We start from the raw sequence: 21,077 nt of genomic DNA, 5'->3' as shown, positions 1-21,077 counted from the left end.
TACAGGCTTTAGAACAGCTGGTACAGGAACAACTAAATCCTCAGCATATTGAAGAATCAACCAGCTCTTGGAATTATCTTGCACTTGTTGTTAAAAAGAAATTTGGAAAATGGAGAATGATAACAGATCTAAGAGCTGTTAATAAGGTGATTCAGCCAATGGACTCTTTACAGTCTGGCATTCCTTTGCCTTCTCTATTGCCTAAAGGATGGCCTCACTCACTATACCTGTTACAGTAAAAGTAAAATGCCACAGGTCCCCGAGTGACAGCAGTGGTCCATGAGCATGAGACCACAGCGGCCACGGAGGCAGCTGGGCCCCAGGCAGGAAGCCTCCTAATGGCCATGAGGGTCAATGAGTCCTAGACAGGGAGCCTAGGCAGGGAGCCTAGGCAGGGAGCTGCATGGTCGGTGAGAAACTGAGAACAGCAAGTACCAGGCCAGGAGCTGTGTGGTGGGTGAGAGACTGATAGGGATAGACCACGAAGAACCATAGCCACAGTAGGTGAGAGACAGACGGATAGGTGTGCCTGTTTCTTTATAGGATGGGTTATGGAGGGGAAGGGAAAAGGGGAGAAGGGGAAAGAGCAGAAAGAGGCAGAGAGAAAGAGAAAGAACCAGAGAGAGAAGGGGGAGGGGGAGGAGAAGGAGGAGGAAGAGGAGGAGGAGGAGGAGGAGGAGTTGGTGGGAGGGTGGGAGGGGAGAAGTGGGGAAAAGGGAGCAAGGCTGAAGCTGCCTCTTTGGGAGAGAGACTAGCTCTCCCTGGTGGTGAAGTGGGGTGGGGGGAGTGGGTGGGACTTGTCTCTTAAAGGGACAGGACAGACTATTACAATACCTTTATGATAAAAAGGAAAATTTGCCTTCACAGTACCTACTTATAATAATTGTTAACTTGCTAATGTCAATGGAAGGTTCTCTCAGAGGGTATGATAATAGCCACACCCTATGCCAATATTTTGTACAGGAAATGATATGTAAGTAATTTCCTGAATGTATAGTTTTCTGTTACATGGATGACATTTTGCTATCTGATTCCGATGTAGATACTTTAGAAGGAATGTTTGAACAAGTAAAACAAGTTTTGCCTTATTGGGGATTACAAATTGCTCCTGAAAAAATACAAAGAGGAGATTCTATTAATTATTTAGGCTATAAAATAGGTTTACAAAAAATTAGACCCCAAAAGGTACAAATTAGTAGAGATTGCAGTTTCTTTATGACTTTCAAAGATTACTGGGAGACATTTTCCATCGATGGCCCACTATTGGGATAAAACCTGATGAAGTGATTAATTTAAACAAAACCTTAGATGGTAACAAGGACTTAAATAGTCCTAGGGAATTATGAGCTGAAGCTGAGAGAGAATTGACTTTGATTCAAGAGAAATCCAGAAGGCATATGTGGATCGTGTGGATCTGAATCTTAACTACATTCTGGTCATATACATTCCCCCTATAGGAATTTTAATGCAGAGGGAAGATATTATCTTAGAATGGATCTTTTTACTACATAAGTTGAGTAAAAAATTAAAAACTTATGTGGAAAAGGTCTGAGATACTTCTAAAAGGAAAATTGAACTTCTAGTTTGATACATTTTACATTAGATTGGACTTTTGTATATTGTATACAAATTTTGTATATTGATACAAATTTGAGATTAATTTTGTTAGAACATGCTGTACATACATTTCTACTCTTGTTCAAGGTATTGTACCTATACAACTCATTTATCAATGTAATGCAAATTTCTAGTCCTTGAGAATTATTACCAACTGTTTAAGATTATAATAAGGAAATGCAGGTTAGTAATTAGTCCCCTATTACAATTGAACTTGTAGTCACATTAGGTATGCTTTCAGGGTCATACAGAGATAATAGTAAATAGACAGGTCATTTTCAAACACTTCAGAGATTTGCATAATACGGCATTTAAGATGTTTTGATAACATGGGTGTTTCTTTTTCTTTTTGTTATGACAATGAAGTATGTCTGCTCCTGGTAGCACCAATGTACTTCAGAGAGAATGGGCCTCAAAGAAACTCTATATGGAACTTATTACTTTATTTTTGGCAAAAGTATGCCACTGGGCTAGAAAGTACTCTTGCCTCAACTTCTGACAGTATGCTGTCCCAATAGGACAAACAGGGCACAAAAGATAGTGACTGCCAAACCTTGCCCAGACATGGCAGGCCAGTCTTTCAAATACCCTGCTTCATAGAAAAGTCTGTCAGGTATTCTAGTCCTGTAGGCTGAAGATGGATGCCCCAATGTTGCAGAGGAACTTTGGGTGACTGTTGGGGCAGCCCTCTGTTTTGTCATTTCTCAGAATTTTTTGAAGTTGCTTGCTCACACTTCCTGCTTACTCAGTTAATATTATTTCCTTCTTGGTTCTGTGGTGGAGTTGAACACTAGATAGTTTTCTTTGTTTTCCAGATGCAGAAAGCAGGTTATGGTAGAAAGTAAATTAGGTACAAGACTTTGGACTTACCAAGATAGGATAGATATGGAGTATTTTCTCTGAATTTGTCAAATGCAAATGGAATAGAAATTTTTGATACATTTATTGCCTGTATAAATTATATATGTAGTTATTGTATTTCTTGTATATAGTTTTTATATTAGTTTTAGCCTTTTTATTTTAGACAAAAAGAGGAAATATAGTGATATTTATGTTTTAATAAAACTTGCCTGAAGATTATAAGGTAAAAACTAAGCCACTGGAGGCCAGGCAGTGGTGTCACACACCTTTAATCCCAGGACTTGGGAGACAGAGGCTGATGGGATCTCTGTGAGTTTAAATGCCACCCTGGGCTACACAAGAACAGTGCAGAAACAGATCCAGGTGGTAGTGGCTCACACCCTTAATTTCAGTACTATGGAGTCATACCTTTAATCCCAACACTTAAAGGGAATATAAAATGGGAGGAGACAGAGGCTCAGCTCTCTGTCTGTAATTGCCCAGTCTTGGTAGAGATAAGTGATTTCTTGACTGTTGGTATTCTGATCTTCAGCTTGAACCTCAATATTTCTCTCTGGGTTTTTATTATTCATGCTCCAGACTAGATTGGAAGATGAAGGGTATCAGAAAGGGAACAGTAATGGTAATGGAGATGAATATGATAAAATATGTATATATGAAAGTGTCATGAAATTAATGTATATGATCAACATACTATATTAATATAAAACCTGTACTATATATTTTGGTTAGTAATTCAGCCCTCTAGTTGGAAAATGTTTTTGGTCTCATTATTCATCTGTAGATAAAACATACTTACTGAAGTAACTGGGGTTGGTGGCACATGCCTGTAACTCAAGCTCTTGGGTCATGGAAGATCAAGAGTTTATGGTCAGTGTTTTGTTGACTCGTGCATTTTTTTCATACATGTTTTCTCTGTATAACAGCTCTCTGGTTGCCCTGGAATGCTTTTGTAGACCAGGCTAGCCTCAAACTCAAGAGATCTGCCTGCCTCCACCCATTGAGTGCTGGGTTTATAGTCATGTGCCATTACCACGCAGCTGCAACATTTTATTAAATTATTTTTTGTGTATTTTTGCTTTTGTGTGCATGAATATTAGCTTACATGTATGTATGAGAACCATGTGCATGCAGTGCCCATGGTGGCCAGAAGAGGGTATCAAATTTCCTGGAACTGGAATTGCAGTGTTAGCCACCACCATGTACTGTACCTTCTGGAAGAGCAACTAGTTCTCTTTAGCTGAGACATTTTTCTACCCCTTAAAAAATTCCTTCCACCTAAGACAGGATTTCTCTGTGGTCCTGGACAGCCTGGAATCCACTGTGTATTTATTAGTCTGTATTGTGTGTGTGGTGTGTATATATATGTGTACCTCTTTGTGTGTGTGGGGGGGATGAAACACTTGCCACTGTATTCCTAGGGAGGTCAGAGGACAACTTGGTGGAGTCAGTTCTCTCCTGCCTTTACATAGTTTTCAGGAATTCATTCCATTTAGCAGTTTTGCCTCTCTTCTGATATTTTTTTCTGAATCATTTCAGACTAAATGTATGATACTGGCTGGTATGTGTATCTGCTTGACACAGGCCAGAGCCATTAGAGAAGAAGGAGCCTCAGTTGAGGAAATGCGTCCATGAGATCCAGTTTTTTTTAATTGATTTTTATTGAGCTCTACATTTTTCTCTGCTCCCCTCCCTGCCTCTCCCTTCCCCCATTCAATCCTCCCCCAAGGTCTCCATGCTCCTAATTTACTCAAGAAATCTTGTCTTTTTCTACTTCCCATGTAGAGTAGATCTATGTATCTTATTGTCCTCATTGTTGTCTAAGTTCTCTTGGATTGTGCTTTGTAGGCTGGCTTTCTTTGCTTTATGTTTAACAATCACCTATGAGTGAGTACATGTGATAATTGTCTTTCTGTGTCTGGGTTACCTCACTCAAAATAATGTTTTCTAGATGCATCAATTTTTCTGCAAAATTCAAGCTGTCGTTATTTTTTTCTGCTGTGTAGTACTCCATTGTGTAAATGTGTAACCGGCCAGCGGGGTCAGCTATTCAGGGTCCTCTGAAGGGGCGCTATCTGAAAGAAACATGAGGGGGAGAAAAGAACGAGACCAAGCTAGGTGCACTTGTCAAGGTCTCAGTTTATTGAAGCAGGCTTCTGTCTTAAGTAGTTTTTCAGCTGCACTTGGGCAGAGAAGGAGGGGAAAAGGAAAGGAGGGACTCAGCTGCACTTGGGCAGAGGGGGGAAACTTGGGCAGAGGGACTCAGCAGCTTCGGCAGCTTTGCAAGGTCAGTGGTTAGAATGTTAGCGATAAGCTACAGACAAGGGCGGCACTCTATGGTGCTTTTCGGACCTTGAGTCTCTAAGATTAGCACTCAGTGTTTTAATTAACTTTGAGTTATGTCTGACGGTTAAAACTTCAAGGCCCTGTGAGAATGAAGAGGCCTGAAATGTCACGATTCCATTCCAAGGCCCCGTGAGATAGAAGAGGCCTGATATGTCACGATTTTACTTCAAGGCCCTGAGAAGAAAGAGGCCTGAATGAAATGGCCCCTAACATAAATGTACCACATTTTCCTTATCCATTCTTCAGTTGAGGGACATTTAGGTTGTTTCCAGGTTCTGGCTATGACAAATAAAGCTTCTATGAACATAGATGAGCACATGTCCTTGTGGCACAAATAAGCATCCTTTGGATATATACCCAAAAGTGGTATTACTGGGTCTTGAGGAAGGTTGTTTCCTAATTTTCTGAGAAGTCAACACACTGATATCCAAAGGGGCTTTACCAGCTTGCATTCCCACCAGCAATGCAGAAGTGTTCCCTTTCCCCCACAACCTCTCCAGCATAAGTTGTCATCAGTGTTTTTGATCTTGGCCATTTTTACAGGTGTAAGATGGAATCTCAGAGTTGTTTTGATTTGCATTTCTCTGATGACTAAGGCTATTGAACATTTCCTTAAGTGTCTTTCAGCCATTTTAGATTCCTCTGTTGAGAGTTCTCTGTTTAGGTCTGTATTCCATTTTTTTTTATTGGATTATGTGTTCTGTTGGTGACCAATTTCTTGAGTTGTTTGTATATTTTGGAGATCAGACCTCTTTCTGATGTGAGGTTAGTCAAGATCTTTTCCCATTCTGTAGGCTGTCGTTTTTGTCTTGTTGACCGTGTCCTTTGCTTTACAGAAGCTTTTCAGTTTCAGGAGGTCCCACTTATTAATTGTTTCTCTCAGTTTTATGCTTCTGGGGTTCTATTTAGGAAGTGGTCTCCTGTGTCAATGCGTTCAAGTATACGTTCCACTTTCTCTTCTATAAGGTTCAGTGTGGCTGGCTTTATGTTGAGGTCTATGGTTTATGATCCATTTAGACTTGAGTTTTGTGCATGGTGATAGATATGGGTCTATTTTCATTCTTCTACATGTTGCTATTCAGTTATGCCAGCACCATTTGTTAAATATGCTTTCTTCTTTCCATTTGATATTTTTTTGCTTCTTTGTCAAAAATCAGGTGTTTGAAGCTGTGTGGATTGATATCTGGGTCTTCTATTCGATTCCATTGGTTCTCCTGTCTGTTCTTATGGCAATACCAGGCTGTTTTCAGTACTGTACCTCTGTTTGAAGTCAGGGATTGTGATGGCTCCACAAGTTGTTTTATTGTACAGAATTGTTTTGGCTCTCCTGGGTGTTTTGCTTTTCCATATGATGTTGAGTACCGTTCTTTCGAGGTCTGTGAAGAATTTTGCTGGGCATTGCATTGAATCTGTGAGATCCAGTTATAAGGCATTTTATCAGTTAGTGATCAATGGGAGGGCCCAACCTGTGGTGGATGGTGCCATCCCAGAGCTGGTGATCCCGGGTTCTTTAAGAAAGCAGGCTGAGCAAGCTGGGGAAAGCAAGTCAATAAGCTGCACCCCTACATGGCCTCTGCTTCAGTTCCTGCCTCCAGGATCCTGCCCTGTTTGAATTTCTGTCCTGACTTCCTTCAGTGACAATAGCAGTGGCAAAGTGTAAGCTGAATAAACCCTTTCTCCCCAACTTGTCTTTTGGTTAGCAGCAATAGAAATCCGAAGACATTTTTCAGCCTGGGCTTAATTTTTTTGTTCTTGTTTTATTGAGACAGGGGTTCTCTGTACAATACCTCTAGCTGTCCTAGCACTCTGTAGGCCAGGCTGGCCTCAAGCTCAGAGAGCCTGCCTCTGCTTCCTGAGTGCTGCGATTAAAGGTATGAGCCATCAGTCACTATCTGGCTTGGGTTTGAATTTTTGATCTAACCTCCTTATACCTTATATCTTAGGCCTCTTAAGTGCTAGAGACCATGCCTCCAGCCTGTGCACTACCATGTACTGTCATATTTGGACTTAAATGTACTCTTTTCCTCTGAGGGTAAGTCTTACTATGTAGCCCTGACTAGCCTAAAATTAGCTATGTAGACCAGGCTAGCCTTGAACTTGAAGCAAGCCACTTGCTTCTGTCTTCCAAGTGCTGGGATTGCAGATAATATGTCAGCCTATCTGGCTTCCTAGCTTTATCATTACTTTTCACAACTGTTTTCACTCTTTAGGAACCTTGAATTTCCACATGAGTTTTTGGGGTATTTCCATTTCTACAGTAAAGGCTATTAGTTTTGATAGCGATCACATTGAGTCTTCAGTTGGCTTTTGGGAGTATTGCTCTGTTTGTGGAGTTTTTCGGGGAGGTGGTGGTGACAAGTTCTCACTATAGCCCTGACTGGCCTGGAGTTTGCTTTCTAGACTAGGCTGGCCTGGAACTCACAGAAACAACACCTGCCTCTGCCTCCCAAATGCTGAGATTAAAGGTGCATGGCACCATCTCTCCTGAATATTGTTGTTAATGAAATAATTCAGTTTGAATGTGTGATATCATTCCATTTACTTAGGTTTCTTTAATTTCTGTCAGCAATGATATTAGTTTTCATCGTACAGAGTTTGAACCTGATTAGATTTATTTCTGTGTATTTAATTCTTAAAACTCTATAATGTTATAGTTTGTCTTAAGGATTCTGTTGCTGTGAAGAGACATGACCATGGAAACTCTTATAAACAAAAACATTTAATTGTGGTGACTCACTTAGAGTTCAGAGGTTTAGTCTGTTATCTTCATGGCAGGAAGCAGGGCAGCATGAGGCAGACATGTTTATAGAGAAGTTGCTGAGAGTTCTTACATCTTGACTTACAGGCAACAGGAAGTGGTCTGAGACCTCAAAGCCTGCCTCCATAGTGACATTTCCTCCAGCAAAGCCACACCTACTCCAAGGAAGCCACACCTCCTAATAGTGCCACTCCCTTTGAGGGCCATTTTTTATACTATACATTTACTTTTTCATTTTGTGTTTATGTGTGTATGGAGTCACATGTCAGCATATGTACAGTGAACAGTGAACCGAGGACAATCTGCAGTAGTCTAGCTTGTGGGACATTGACGATTGAAATTAGGCCCTATCTGCTTAGATTGCTCACTGGCCCTTTCTTTGAAGTAGGATAATAATAGCTGTGGGAACTAGGATTGGGACAGTTTGAAGGGTGACTGGGAAGTGAGGAAAACAGACACAGTATGTGTGGATTTAAGAAGTTTTGCCAGATTCACATCTCCACATGTGAATTCCATCTGCTCTGGAGGCTGAGGCAAGAGGATCTGAGTTTAAGGGCAGCTGGGGTTAGCATATTCAGACCTTGTTTTAAAACCCATGCATACCACTCATACCCGAGTCTGGCTACTCAGAAGAGTAGCTGTGAAGGGAAACACAGTGAAATAGGGCATATAGGAACTTGGGTAATGTGGGGTGAAAGCACCCCTTGACTTTCTCAGATTTACTAGTGTCAGTGCGAGGAGTTTGCCTTTAATTCTAAGTGCAGAAAATCTGTTTGGTTGGTTTTTTTCCTTGCAGTGTTAGGGAAGGAAGCCTGAGCCTTCTACTACCAGCACAGAAAGCAAATTCCTTCATTTTTTGGAGACAGGGACTTATGTAGCCCAGGCTAGCCTCAACCTTGCTGTGTAGCCATGATTGACTTTGAACTCACCATTCTTTGCTTTCGCCTCCCAAGTACTCAAACTATAGGTGTGATTAGCGTGCCTTGCTCCAGAAAGCCCTTTTGGCTGGGCACGGTGGCTCACACCTGCGATCCCAGCATCTGAGAGGCAAAGGCAGATAGATCTCTGTGAGTTTAAGGCCAGCCTGGTTTATTTACAGAGTGAGTTCCAGGACAGCCAGGGCTGTTACACAGAGAAACCCTGTCTCAGAAAACAAACACAGAAAAGTAACCTACAATGTATGAAAAAGGGATCCCATTTTTATCATAGCCACTCAGTGAAGGAAAACAAACACACTGAGGCACTTCCTAATACTAGTACTATTGTTGAGGTTTTGTTTGGTTTCTGTTTTTTTAAAGGCAAACCAGAAATTTGAGATGGAAAAAAATTACTGAGGTACTTTGGAAGTGGAAAATTTGTTTAGCATCTGAGGGAAATGGTGTATTTAATCCCAGCACTAAAAATAGAATAAAAAAATGTATACAGAACCAGTTTGCCCAGATTATCTGGTCTGTCTGCAGTTCACTTTCTCCTTTTACATTTTTTCTAATTTAGCATTCAAATTTGTGTTCACATGTCACAATGCACATGTGGAGAGGACAACCTTGACTTGACTGCAGACACCTTCATTGCTGAGGCATCTTGGCCCTTGGGGTTTTCACTAGTTGTTAACTGGGCACAATGTAAAGCTGAGGTAATGCACTGAAACAGCATACTGCATGCTGGTGCTCAGTGCTAGGTAAATGCTCATCATAGCAGTAGGAAGGCTGCTGATAGAAGCAGGGTATCCTTGTGCCCTTCTGGAGCCCCCTGCAAGCGCTCTGGGCTGCCTGTGCCTTGAACTGCTGTGTCCTTGGCAGTGGAAGGCCATGGGACCCTGAATCATAAATCATAATGAAATAGTGAAATGTTGAAAACTCTCGGGGAATCTATGTATGGCATTATACCTGTAACCTCAGTGACTTGGATCACTGTGTTATGAGGATCTCAAATTTGAGGCCAGCTTGGGAAATTTAGCTAGACCCTATCTCAAAGTAAGATGAAAAAGGATTAAGGCTGTGGCTTAATGATAGAATGCTTGCCAAAACAGGTCAGTCCCCAGTGTTGGAAAAAAAAGTGTATGGTTGGCGAGCATTAGACTTGAGATAACTTAAAGTCTTAGAAGTCTAAACCTAAAGTAGGAAATTAACAAGGAGTACAGATTTCAACTCATTGGGTGTGGGCTCGGCTGGTAAAGTCTTGCTGAGCAAGTCTGACCACCCAAATGTTGCTAAAATTCCTTCCCTAGAGGAGATAACAAACAAGTCCTCCTCCTCAGGTCCCAAGATAACCAAGCACATTCCTCCAGAGTTCACTTGGGAAACAGTATGTTTATTGGGCTTACTTCGAGAGCATAGGTTGAGGGGTTACTTACAGGAGTGTGGGTGCACTCCCAGGAAAGGTTGCACTGGGAAGTGTTTGCCCTACAGAGATGATAGCATCCCCTTGCCACAGAAATGGTGGAATCACATGCCGAGCCTTCCCAGGCGTATATATTTAAGCCGCTCCAAGAGGCTATGTGCAATTAGGACAGAATTGCATATCTATAACTCAGGTGAAAGTCTCAGGGCCCTCCCTCCACGTTCCTTTGTTGCCTTTACAGTTAGGTATCATCAGTCCTGATTTTATGCCGTGCTGGGGTGGAGCCTAGGGCCTGGTGCAAGGTTCTAGGTAAGCATTTGCCCTCAGCCCTGTTTTTGTTTTTTTCAAGATAGGATCTCACAATTTAACCTCAGCTGGTCTGGAGCTCACCAGGTAATCCTGCTTGTCTTGAACTTTTAGCTATCCTCCTGTTTCTGTTTCTCAAGTGCTGGGATTTTCTATTTCTTTTAAAAACAATTTTTTCAGCAGGTATTTTTTGTTTGTGTGTGTGTGTGTGTGTACGTGTATGAGCATGTATGTGTGTACGTGTATGAGCATGTGTGTGTGTACATGTATGAGCATGTGTGTGTGTGTGTGTGTGTGTGTGTGTACACGTGTATGAGCATGTGTGTGCTGCAGTGAGTGTGTGGAGGTCAGAGGACAATTCGTACAAGTCTATTCTCCTTCCACCATTTGGGGTCCCAGGAACAAACTCAGGTTGTTAGGCTTGGCATCAGGCACCTTTACCTATCTCACCTGTTCCTCTTTTTTTCCTTTTTAAAAAATGGAGAATGACTACTTCATGGACTTGTGGGTCATCTTTGCTTAGGCCATGCTAATCTTCCCTGCATTGTTCCAGTTTCAGCATATATAATGGCTGCCAGAGTGAGCATTGAAGAAACATTTTTACATTTACTTGTGTGTTTGTGTGTGTGATTCATGATGTGCTTATGGAGGTCAGAGGACAACTTGCAGGAGTCTGTTTTCTCCTTTTAGTATGCTATTCCTGGGGATAGTCAGGCTTAGTGGCATGTACCTTTAGCTATTGAGCTAGCTTGCTGACCTTGAGGAAGTTGTATGTGTGTGTATATATAATTTATTTATTTATTTGAAAAAATCTGTATAGCTATTTTGCTTGCATGTATGTCTTGCATTACATGTGTGCCTGGTGCCCACGGAGGCAAGAAGATGATATTGGATCCCTGGAAACGGGAGTCAGATAGTTATAAGCCACCACAGGGTGCTGGGAACCAAACCTGGGTTCTCTGGAAGTGCAAGCCATCTCTCCAGCCCCAGGAAATAAAACTTTCAAAGTTACATTCTCTTAAAGCAGTGGTATGAAACTGTAACAGTTTGTAGATGAAAAAGTAAGTTGAAAGAAATAGGAGGGAATAGAAAAATAAAACATGATAGAAAACAATAAAAATCAATATATGGCCAGGTCTTTTTTTGTTGTTTTTTTTTTTGTTTGTTTTTGTTTTTTGTTTTTAGAGACAGGGTTTTCTGTATAGCTTTGGAGCATGTCGTGGAACTCGTTTTGTAGTGGCCTGTAACTCACAGAGATCTGCTTACCTCTGCCTTCCGAGTGCTGGGATTAAAGGCATACACCACCACAGCCCAGCAATGGCCATGTCTTTGTAAATCACATTAGTGTACCATTTCTTTTTTTTTTAAAGTTTTCCTTTATTTATTTGTTTATTATGTATACAATATTCTGTCTGTGTATATGCCTGCAAGCCAGAAGAGGCCACCAGACCCCATTCCAGATGGCTGTGAGCCACCATGTGGTTGCTGGGAATTGAACTCAGGACCTTCGGAAGAACAGGCAATGTTCTTAACCTCTGAGCCATCTCTCCAGCCCGGTGTACCATTTCTTGTTACCCATTTCAAGACACTTTAGAAAAATTAATCCTTGCATTACAATTTGCTCTTCTTATTTTTGCCATTTGACCCTTCACCTTTCTCTTTTGTTGTAAAAGTGATGAATTTTGATGGATGTTTAAAGGAGAAAGAAAAGGTTTGTATGTCCCTAACTCATACATGCACTGGAAACAACATAGGTGCTGGGCATGGTGACCCATGTCTGCAGTGTAACCTCAGCATTCTTGAAATTGTGGCAAGAGGATTTTGAGTTCTTGTCTAGCCTGGGGAACTAAGTATGACCTTGTCTTGAAATCACCAATGCGCACCGATTAAAAGGAAAGAAACTGGCTGGCATGGGTGTGGAGTTGGGGATGAGGGGGTGAGCCCTGAGAGATGTCTCAGTTGGTTAAGAGACCTGTTGCCAAGCTCAAGGACCTGAGTTCCATACCCAGGACCGACATGGTGGAAGGAGAGAACCCCTACAAGTTGCCTTCTGATCTCCACATTCATGGAGACACACATACATACAATAAATGTAAAAAAAAAAGGCCCAAAATATGTGTATTAAACCAAGAAATGTGCTGACATGAGATGCCTTACTGAGTAAAGGTACTTGCTCTGCCAGCCTTGTGACCTGAATTCAGTCCCTAGAGCCCATGTAAAGGTAGGAGAGAACTAATTCCGTAAGTTGTCCTTTGACCTCCACACATGCATTATATACACAAGCATACACAGGAATAATAATATATAAATTATAAGAAACGTCACTCTTCAAGCTTGTTACTGTAAGGATCTCCAGACTTTTTCACAGGTATTCTGGAGCAAACATTGTTCCCATTGGAACTGGTATGTTAGAGCAGTATTTTTATTTTTCATGTGTCCATGGTTCTTTTAATTATAGGTAGGGCAAGTGCATATTCATACCTTGTCATTAAATTTCAGTCAGTTCTTACTCATTTGTTGTTGCTTTCAAATTTTTCTGCTTATTTACTTATTTGGTTGGTTTTTCAAGACAGGGTTTTGCGTGTAGCTTTGGAGAGTGTCCTGGAACTCTCTCTAAAGACCAGGCTGGCCTTGAACTCAAAGAGATTCGCCTGTCTCTGGGATTAAAGGCCTGCACCACTGCCTCCCAGCCTAACATTTTTTTGAGACTCTCTCATCGACTGGACTTGGCCCTCTTGGAACTTTCTCTGTGGATCAAGTTGGGCTTGAATTTGCAGCAGTCCTCCTTTGTCTTCCCAAGTGCTGAGATTACATGAGTGAGCCACACAGTTGACCATCTTGGCCTTTATTTTATTTTTGTTTTTTTGAGACAGGGTTTCTCTGTGTGGCAGTCCTGGCTGTCCTGGAACTAGCTCTTATATACCAGGCTGGCCTCAAGCTCACAAAGATCTGCCTGCCTCTGCTTCCTGAGTGCTGGGATGAAAGGTGTGCACCACCATGCCTGGCCACAAAGAACTTTTTAAAAATAACTTAAATTATATTTATTTGTGCATGAGTATATATATGTACACATGCTTCACTGCATGTGTGGAGATATAAAGCAGCTTGTGGGGTTCTTTCTCTGTCTATACCACGTGAGTCCTGGAGATTGACTTTAAGTAATTAGGCTTGGTGGTAAGCACCTCTCTCAGAACTATCTCACTGGCCCTTTTAATTGTTTTTGTTATTGCTTGCTTTAGAGTTACAGGATATATTTATAACTAGCATTGTTCTTTGATTAGTGGGGAATAGGGTTTTGTTAATATGTTCATTCTAAATGTTATTATTTTCTGTCTTTTACAGGATGGTAGGTCCCATACAGAGGTGGGCAAGGAACAGAATCTTTAGGGGGTGTATAGACATAACCCAAGATGGATATTCTTTTTTTTTTAAAAGATTTTTTATTTTTGTGTGCATTAGCATTTCACCAGCTTATATAAGTCTGTTGTCCTCTTTTTAAGATTGTTGCTGCCTTTTAAGCCATGGCTGTCAGAATCAGCAACTGCAACTCTGCCGCTATCAGCAGTGATTAGGCCGGTGGGCTGCAGCCTGAGGGAATTCTGTTTTCTCAGACACAGATTCTTTCAAAGCTAAAAAGGGAACTTGACTAAGATACCAGATTTGAGGTGGAATTCTACTCCTCAGGGAGGCTGAATAGCAAATTGCTTGCCTCCTCTTCTCCTGTAGAAGCCCTCAAGCTTCTCCTTGCCCCTCCTTGAAAACCCTTCTCCACCTGGCTCCTTCCTACTACTACTTGTCATCAGCAAGTTGCTGATGCAGCCTCCTGACCACAGGAGAATTTTATTTAATGAAGCATGTTTGTATCATTAAATGTTCTGGAATATAAACAAATGTAACACACTTTAAAATAATATTCTGCAACATAGGTCTGTGTAAGGGCACTAGATCTGCAGACAGTTGTGAGCTACTGTGCAAGTGCTAGGAATTGAACCTGGGTCCTCTGGAGGATCAACCAGTGCACTTAACCGCTGAGCCATCTCTTCTCTTCAGTCCCCACAGCCAGTTAAATTGTAACGAGGCTGTGGACCTGTAGCATTCCAGCCTCTGAGTCACTGAAGTTCTAATCAGTCAGTCTTTGCAACACACAGCTTCTGCCCAGAAATTTTGTTTGTTTTTTTCAAGTCTTTCAGTACAGGATTTTTTTGTCGAGCCTTAGCTGTTCTGGAACTCTCTCTGTAGACTGTTCTGGCCCTGAATTCAGAGATCCCTTGCCTCTGCCTCCCCAAGTGCTGGGATTAAAGGTGTTCACTCCCACTGCCTGGCTAGAAATTCTTGTATGTACTGCTTATATGACCTTTCTCATCTTGCATTTTGCTAACTCTTCAGTACAGTATTTGTTTTAGTCCTAGTTACTTTATATTTTCAGTCTGATAATTTCAAATTCTTCATCAGATCTGAGTTGGTCTTGATACTTACTTTTTGTCTTTTTTGACTGTGGTTTTGTTTGTTTTTGCCCTGTGACAGACCTTGTTTTTGTTGTTGGAATCTAGGCATGCTGTATCTAATAACAGAAACTGAGGTAACCCTTAGGATTTTAGTATGAGATTTTGTCTTTTTTGGGTACCAGTGGTGATCAAACTCAGCCTCCTTTGCTGTAGGCTTAAATCTCAGTTTTCCTTCTCCTTTGCCTCCTACTTGGCAGCAAACCCGAACCTTGTATACGCTAAGCAAGCATTGTACCACATTCCCAGACTTAAAGCTTCTATTGTCTTTTTTTTTTTTTAAAAAAAAAAACTTACTATTTTTTATTTTCCTATGAATTCTTCCGGAAACAATGCCTTATCTTGGAGCTATCTTAGTTTTAATTCACTGTTATTATGCTAGAGTCTCCTTGATGTAATGGTAGGGAGTTAGGGAGTCCTTTACAATTAAATCTGTTGTTTCTTTTGAAATAGGATCTCTCTCTGTGTAGCCCAGACTGGACTGAAACACTTGTCAATCCTCCTTTCTTGTCTTGGAAGTGCTGGGACTATAGTGTGAGCTGAAATCTCTGATTTTTAGTGCTGTCCCCAGTTTCTGATTTATTTTACTTATTATTTTAAAAATGATCTGTATAGGTGTTTTTGCCTGTGTGTATGTCTATGTACCATGTGTACCTGTCACTCAAAGAGGCCAGGCATGGGCAGTGGATCCCTGGAACTGACTGAAGTTACAGACTGTTGTGAGCTGCCATGTAGATGCTGGGAACCAAATGAGAGTCCTCTCAGAGTAGCCAGTGCTCTTAATTCTGAGCGGTTTCTCCAGCCCAAGTTTCTGGTTTTGACCTTCAAAAATAATTTCCTGAGCTTTATATCTACTAAGGTAACACAGGAAGGCAAGAAATGTCTAGGGTTATTTGGAGAAACGTCTCCAAAAGGGTAGGTAATTCTCTGGGCATATTTTGATGTGGTTATTTTCTCCTGTTCTTGCTCAAAGATCAGTTTTCAGATCTTTCCAATGAGATCTTTCTAAAATCCTGAGGGTGGCTCCTGGAAGTAAAATACAGGTGTTCTATAAATAAGACTTAGGCCACAGTGGTTCTTTTATTTTACATTGCTTGCATATATATCTTTGTGAGTATGTCAGATTCTCTAGAGCTGGAGTTACATTCAAGCTGCCATGTGATTGCTGGGAATTGAACCCAGGTCCTCTGGAAGAACAGCCAAGACGCTTGACCACTGAGCTATCTCTCCAGCCCTGCCACAGGCCTGAAGTTTTGTAACTCTTCACTCAATCGGTCCTTGGCTTCCAGCAGCTTGTCCGAGAGAGACTGTTTAAATACCCAGTTTCAGGTAAACAATGACTCTTTGTATTTGCTTGTCTCTAAGGTTTTTGTGGTGTGTGTGAGTGTGCCTTGCTTTGCTCTGGACCTGAGACCTGATAGATCTAAGATAAGCTAATAATTCCCAGTTTGTCCAGTTTTTCCCCTTCACTCTCCCTCGAATGAATTCGAACCTACTCTTCACAAAAGACTAAGTACTGAAAAGTGATACACAAGCATTTCAAAACAAGAGTGCCAAAAATAAAGCAACATTTTACATAGAGCAGTAGATAATAGAGCAAAAAGATAATCTTTATTTTTATTATTATTAACTCATTGTTGGAGTGTTCTCAGTGACAAAGGCCTTGCTTAATGTGTTACGTAAGGACAAGCTCCAGCTCAAAATAAAGTCAGCTAGAGCATACAAAGTTCCTAAATGGCAGCGCATAGCCCAGTTCCAAGGAATCCAAACGTCCTCTTATGTTCTCTTCCATTTAGTAATGGAAGAGTAACTAGGCACATACCTGATGCAGACATACATATAGGCAAACACCTATAGATTCCAGTTCTTTTTTTTTTCAAGACAGGGCTTCTCTGTGTAGCTTATGCTGGCCTTGAAGTCAACAGAGATCTGCCTGGCTCTGCCTCCTGAGTGCTGGGATTAAAGGTGTGCATCACCACCAGCTTCTAATTCATTCTTTTTGTGGTGCTGAGGATTGAGTTTGGGGCGTCACACATAAGCTCTTCAGAAGCTGGGTTTCATCCCCATTGCAGAAATTAGATGATTTTTTTTAATTATTAGAACCTCATCTTGTTATCACTGTATTTATTGCATAATGTGGTAGGCACAGTAGCCTCGGGATGAAAAATAAAGCTAGAGACTTATTATGTGTTCATAAATATTAAAATCAAAAAGTCTGGAGAGCTGGCTCTCAAGTTAAGAGCACTTCCTGTTCTTGTAAAGGACCCAAGTTTGGTTCTCAACATACACATAGCAGCTTACTACCATCTAAAACTCTAGTTCTAGGGCATCCAGCACCTTCTGGCTTCTCTGGGCATTAGGCATGTACATTTTAGACAAAACACTTGTGTGTGTTTGTGTGTGTATATATATATATATATATATATATATATATATAGTAGAAAAACACAAAACAAAAATTTAAAAATCTGAGAATTTAAAGAAGTCATTAGTAAAGACAATAGAAAACAATTAAAAGTTTGGAAACAAAGTAGGCATGGCAGTGCCAGTGATAATCCTATAACTCAGTTGGTGGGGACAGGGTTCTAGGTTGCATTCACCTACACAGTTGAGTTTGAGACCACCCCGGGCTACACAACTCTGTCTCAAACGGTGATGACAGTTACCAACACCACCATCACAAAATAAAACAAACCCACACACACTTTGGAAACAGCGTGCTGTATTAAACAGCTGTGTGCTTGCCTTACTGTATCTTTAGTCTTTTAAAGTATTTAGTTTTGAGTATTATCTATTAGAATAAATTGTTTTTTACTCTTTAAGAAAATATTTTTGTGAGCTTAGTGGATTGAGCCCAGGACCTTGCTTGTGTTAGGCATGCACTCTAACACTGACCTACATCCCCAGCCCTGGTACTCATTAGCTTTTATTAGTAAGTCTTTTGAGTTTCCCTAAAGGATGCATGATAGGATTGGATTTGATTAGAGTTGCACATCTTGATTCTATATTAGTAGTTCAAAGTGGAAACTATGATTCTCTTATTACATTTTGCAAATAAGTGTCTCTCTGAGTCTTATTTTCCTGTAATAAGATTCTTTTTTAAGGGAGCTGGAGAGATGGATCAGTGGTTAAGAGCACTGGCTGTTCTTCCAGAGGACTGAGATTCATCCCAGCATCCACACGGCAGCTCACAACTGTCTTGTAGTTACAGTTCCAAGAAATCTGACACCCTCACACAGACATGCAGGCAGGCAAAAACACCAAAATAAAAATAAATAAATCATTTAGAAAAGATTTTTGTTAAAAATTTTTTATTTATGTGTTTTTTATGTATGAGTGCTAGGCACCAGCTTTCTTGAAGGATGCATCAGATCCTATTATAGATGTTTGTGAACCGCCATGTTGTTGCTGGGAATTGAACTCAGGACCTCTGAAGAGCAGTCAGTGCTCTTAATTGCTGAGCCACCTCACCAGCCCTGATTCTTTTGTTTTTTTTTTTTTTTTAATCTGGTATGTACAAAATACACATTAACATTTACTGAAATTTGGCATGTTTGTTAAGTTCTCCAACCTTTACTATCTCTCCCCCCTCCCCTGGATTTCTTTGTAGTCTTGATTGTCCTGGAAGTAGCTCTGTAGACTATGCTGGTCTCAAACTTGGGAGTGTTGGAATTAAATGTGTACATTGTCACTACCAACTCTACCAGACAAGCATTTACTCTTTTTTTCTTTTGTGGTTTTTTAGATAGGGTTTCTCTGTTTCATAGTTTTGGCATCTGCTTTGTAGACCAGACCGGTCTCAAACTCAAAGAGATCCTACTGCCTCTGCCACCTAAGTGCTGGGATTAAAGGCGTGTTGCCACCACCGCCTGGCTACCATTTATTTCTCTTAACAGCTGTTTTTCCAGTGGTTGGTATTCAGTGGTTTAGCAAAAATCTGCATGGACTTTTGCCTCATTTAGTAGTAAAATTAAAGCATAAAATCTTCAGATGGGCATATGTGTGGCCGGAGAAATGGCTCAGTGGTTCCTAGCACCCACATGTAGCTCACAGCTTGTAACTTCAGTTCCAGGGCTTTTGGTGCCTCTCCTGATCTTCACGATCTCCTGAATGCATACACATAAAGTAAATATATTTTTGAAAATTACAGCGGCCTGGAGTGATGGCTTGGTGATTAAGAGCACTTGCAGAGGGCCCAGGTACCCATGTGGTGACTCAACTGTCCAGAACTTCAGTTCCAGGGGATCAGTGACCCTTATTTGACCTCCTTGGGCATGGCATGTAATAAATCTAAATAATTAAAAATTGACAGATGCTTGGACCTTATTTTCTGTACTTGCACAGTTAGTACTTGACAGCCTTGAAAAGAACATTTTTATGATACTTGGATGGGGGCGTTCCTTAGGAGTTTTTTTTAAAACACTTATATGTTAGTGACCTTTTCATTGAGAAGTTTCTTTGGGCTCATGGTTTCAGAGTTTTCAGTTTGTTGGGATGGTGAGGGTGTAAGGCAGCAAAGCAGCTCCAGAAGCAGAAAGTACTTTTGCTTTTATTCCCTCCTGCCCTTCCTCCCTCCCTCCTTCCTCCCCCCCCACCCCCTCTCACTCCCCTTTCCTCCCTCCCCTTCCCCTCCCTCCTCCCCTTCCCATCCCCTCTCACTCCCTCCCATCCCCTTCCTCCCCTCCCTCCCCCTCCCTCCCTTCCCTTACTCTCCCTTCCTCCCTCCCCTTCCTCCCTCTCTTCCTCCCTCCCCCTCCCTTCCCCCTCCCTTCCCCTCCCTCCTTCCCCTCTTCCTCCCTTCCTTCCCCCTCCCTCCCCTCCCCTCCCCTCCTTCCCCTTTCCCTCCCCTTCCCTCCCTCCCCTTTCCCTCCCTCCTTCTATCCATGCCCCCCCTCTGTCTCCCTTCCCCCCTCCCCCTTCCCCTTTCACAGGGTTTCTCTGTAGCTTTGGAACCTGTTCTGGAACTAGCTATTGTAGCTTTGGAACCTGTTCTGGAACTAGCTATTGTAGCTTTGGAACCTGTTCTGGAACTAGCTATTGTAGCTTTGGAACCTGTTCTGGAACTAGCTATTGTAGCTTTGGAACCTGTTCTGGAACTAGCTATTGTAGCTTTGGAACCTGTTCTGGAACTAGCTATTGTAGCTTTGGAACCTGTTCTGGAACTAGCTATTGTAGCTTTGGAACCTGTTTTGGAACTAGCTATTGTAGTTTTGGAACCTGCTCTGGAACTAGCTATTGTAGCTTTGGAACCTGTTCTGGAACTAGCTATTGTAGCTGTGGAACCTGTTCTGGAACTAGCTATTGTAGCTTTGGAACCTGTTCTGGAACTAGCTATTGTAGCTGTGGAACCTGTTCTGGAACTAGCTATTGTAGCTGTGGAACCTGTTCTGGAACTAGCTCTGGTGGGCTGGCCTTGCACTCACAGGGATCTGCCTTCCTCTGCTTCCTGAGTGTTTTGTTTAACAACGTGCCACCACTGCTCTGACTTCATTTTATTTTCTTAAACATCACCTTATTTATTTACTAACTTGTTTGTTTGGGTGTAGGAATTCTCTTTATAGCCCTGGCTGTCCTGGAGCTTACTTGGTAGACCAGGCCAGTCTTGAAATCTGAAGCGATCGAATCAAAGGCCTGTACCACCACCACCCAGGGCCACTCATTTTAAAATGTCCATTTATTATATTTAGGTCTTCAACATCTGGAATGTCCTGAGCACATTCTTAGTCATGGTTCACTTTGTTAATCCTCTCTCTGCCCTTACTTCATACATACTCAGAAATGTGCTTTGCTAATCTTCAAGGCACTTCTCAACCCAGTAATAAAGCTGAACAAGTAAGATCAACTGTGCCAAATCCAGTGAGTATTGAATTTTAAATAAAGTAAGGCATGAATCTACTTGATTAGTGAAAAGCTGGTTGTCAGTTAATGTTTAAAGTGAGATTATGGGGATGGACAAATGAAATCACTGTTTTTATCTAGACATGATGAGCTTGAAATTAGAAACACATATAGATGTGATTAATTTCCTTTTTTGTGAGGGTGGTGGTTTGAGACAGGTATTGTAATATAGCTCAGGTTGGCTTCAGACTCAGACTGCAGAGCTAGGCTCACAGTCTTAGTGCTACTGTACTGCATTGTCACATCTGCTTTCCTTTTCTGGTGTATATTCCTGAGTGGTATTAGATCATCATAAAAAATTTTGGGGAGATGTGTTCAATGATGCTTTCTGCTTTTATCTTAGTTTCAGAATTATATATGATCTTTTAAAAGAAAATTAGGTGAGTTAAAGAAGGCAATAAAATTTTTCCAGCAATGAAAGCTGCATATTCATTTTAACATAAGCAGGT

The 21,077-nt window shown here is 41.3% G+C and overlaps 1 protein-coding gene and 1 pseudogene across 15 annotated transcripts in view; one reads left to right on the top strand and one right to left on the bottom strand.

Annotated features, from left to right (window-relative positions):
• Atrx (ATRX chromatin remodeler) overlaps positions 1-21,077 on the top strand; it is a 166,631-nt gene that overhangs the window by 19,802 nt on the left and 125,752 nt on the right. For 2 of the 15 annotated variants that reach the window (XM_038316107.1, XM_038316104.1), the window contains exon 1: positions 15,034-16,059. The exons of the other annotated variants lie outside the window; for them this stretch is intronic. The gene's annotated coding sequence lies outside the window, so the exon portion shown is untranslated. Of the gene's footprint in view, positions 1-15,033; positions 16,060-21,077 lie in introns of those variants that run through there. 15 annotated transcript variants of the gene reach the window in all.
• Positions 10,703-10,815, bottom strand: LOC119805612 (annotated as a pseudogene).

This window comes from Arvicola amphibius, chromosome X (genome assembly GCF_903992535.2).
Source record: "Arvicola amphibius chromosome X, mArvAmp1.2, whole genome shotgun sequence".
In the NCBI taxonomy this organism is placed as follows: domain Eukaryota; kingdom Metazoa; phylum Chordata; class Mammalia; order Rodentia; family Cricetidae; genus Arvicola; species Arvicola amphibius.
Note: the sequence above shows the minus strand (reverse complement) of the source record. Positions and strands in the feature narration are given on the sequence as shown.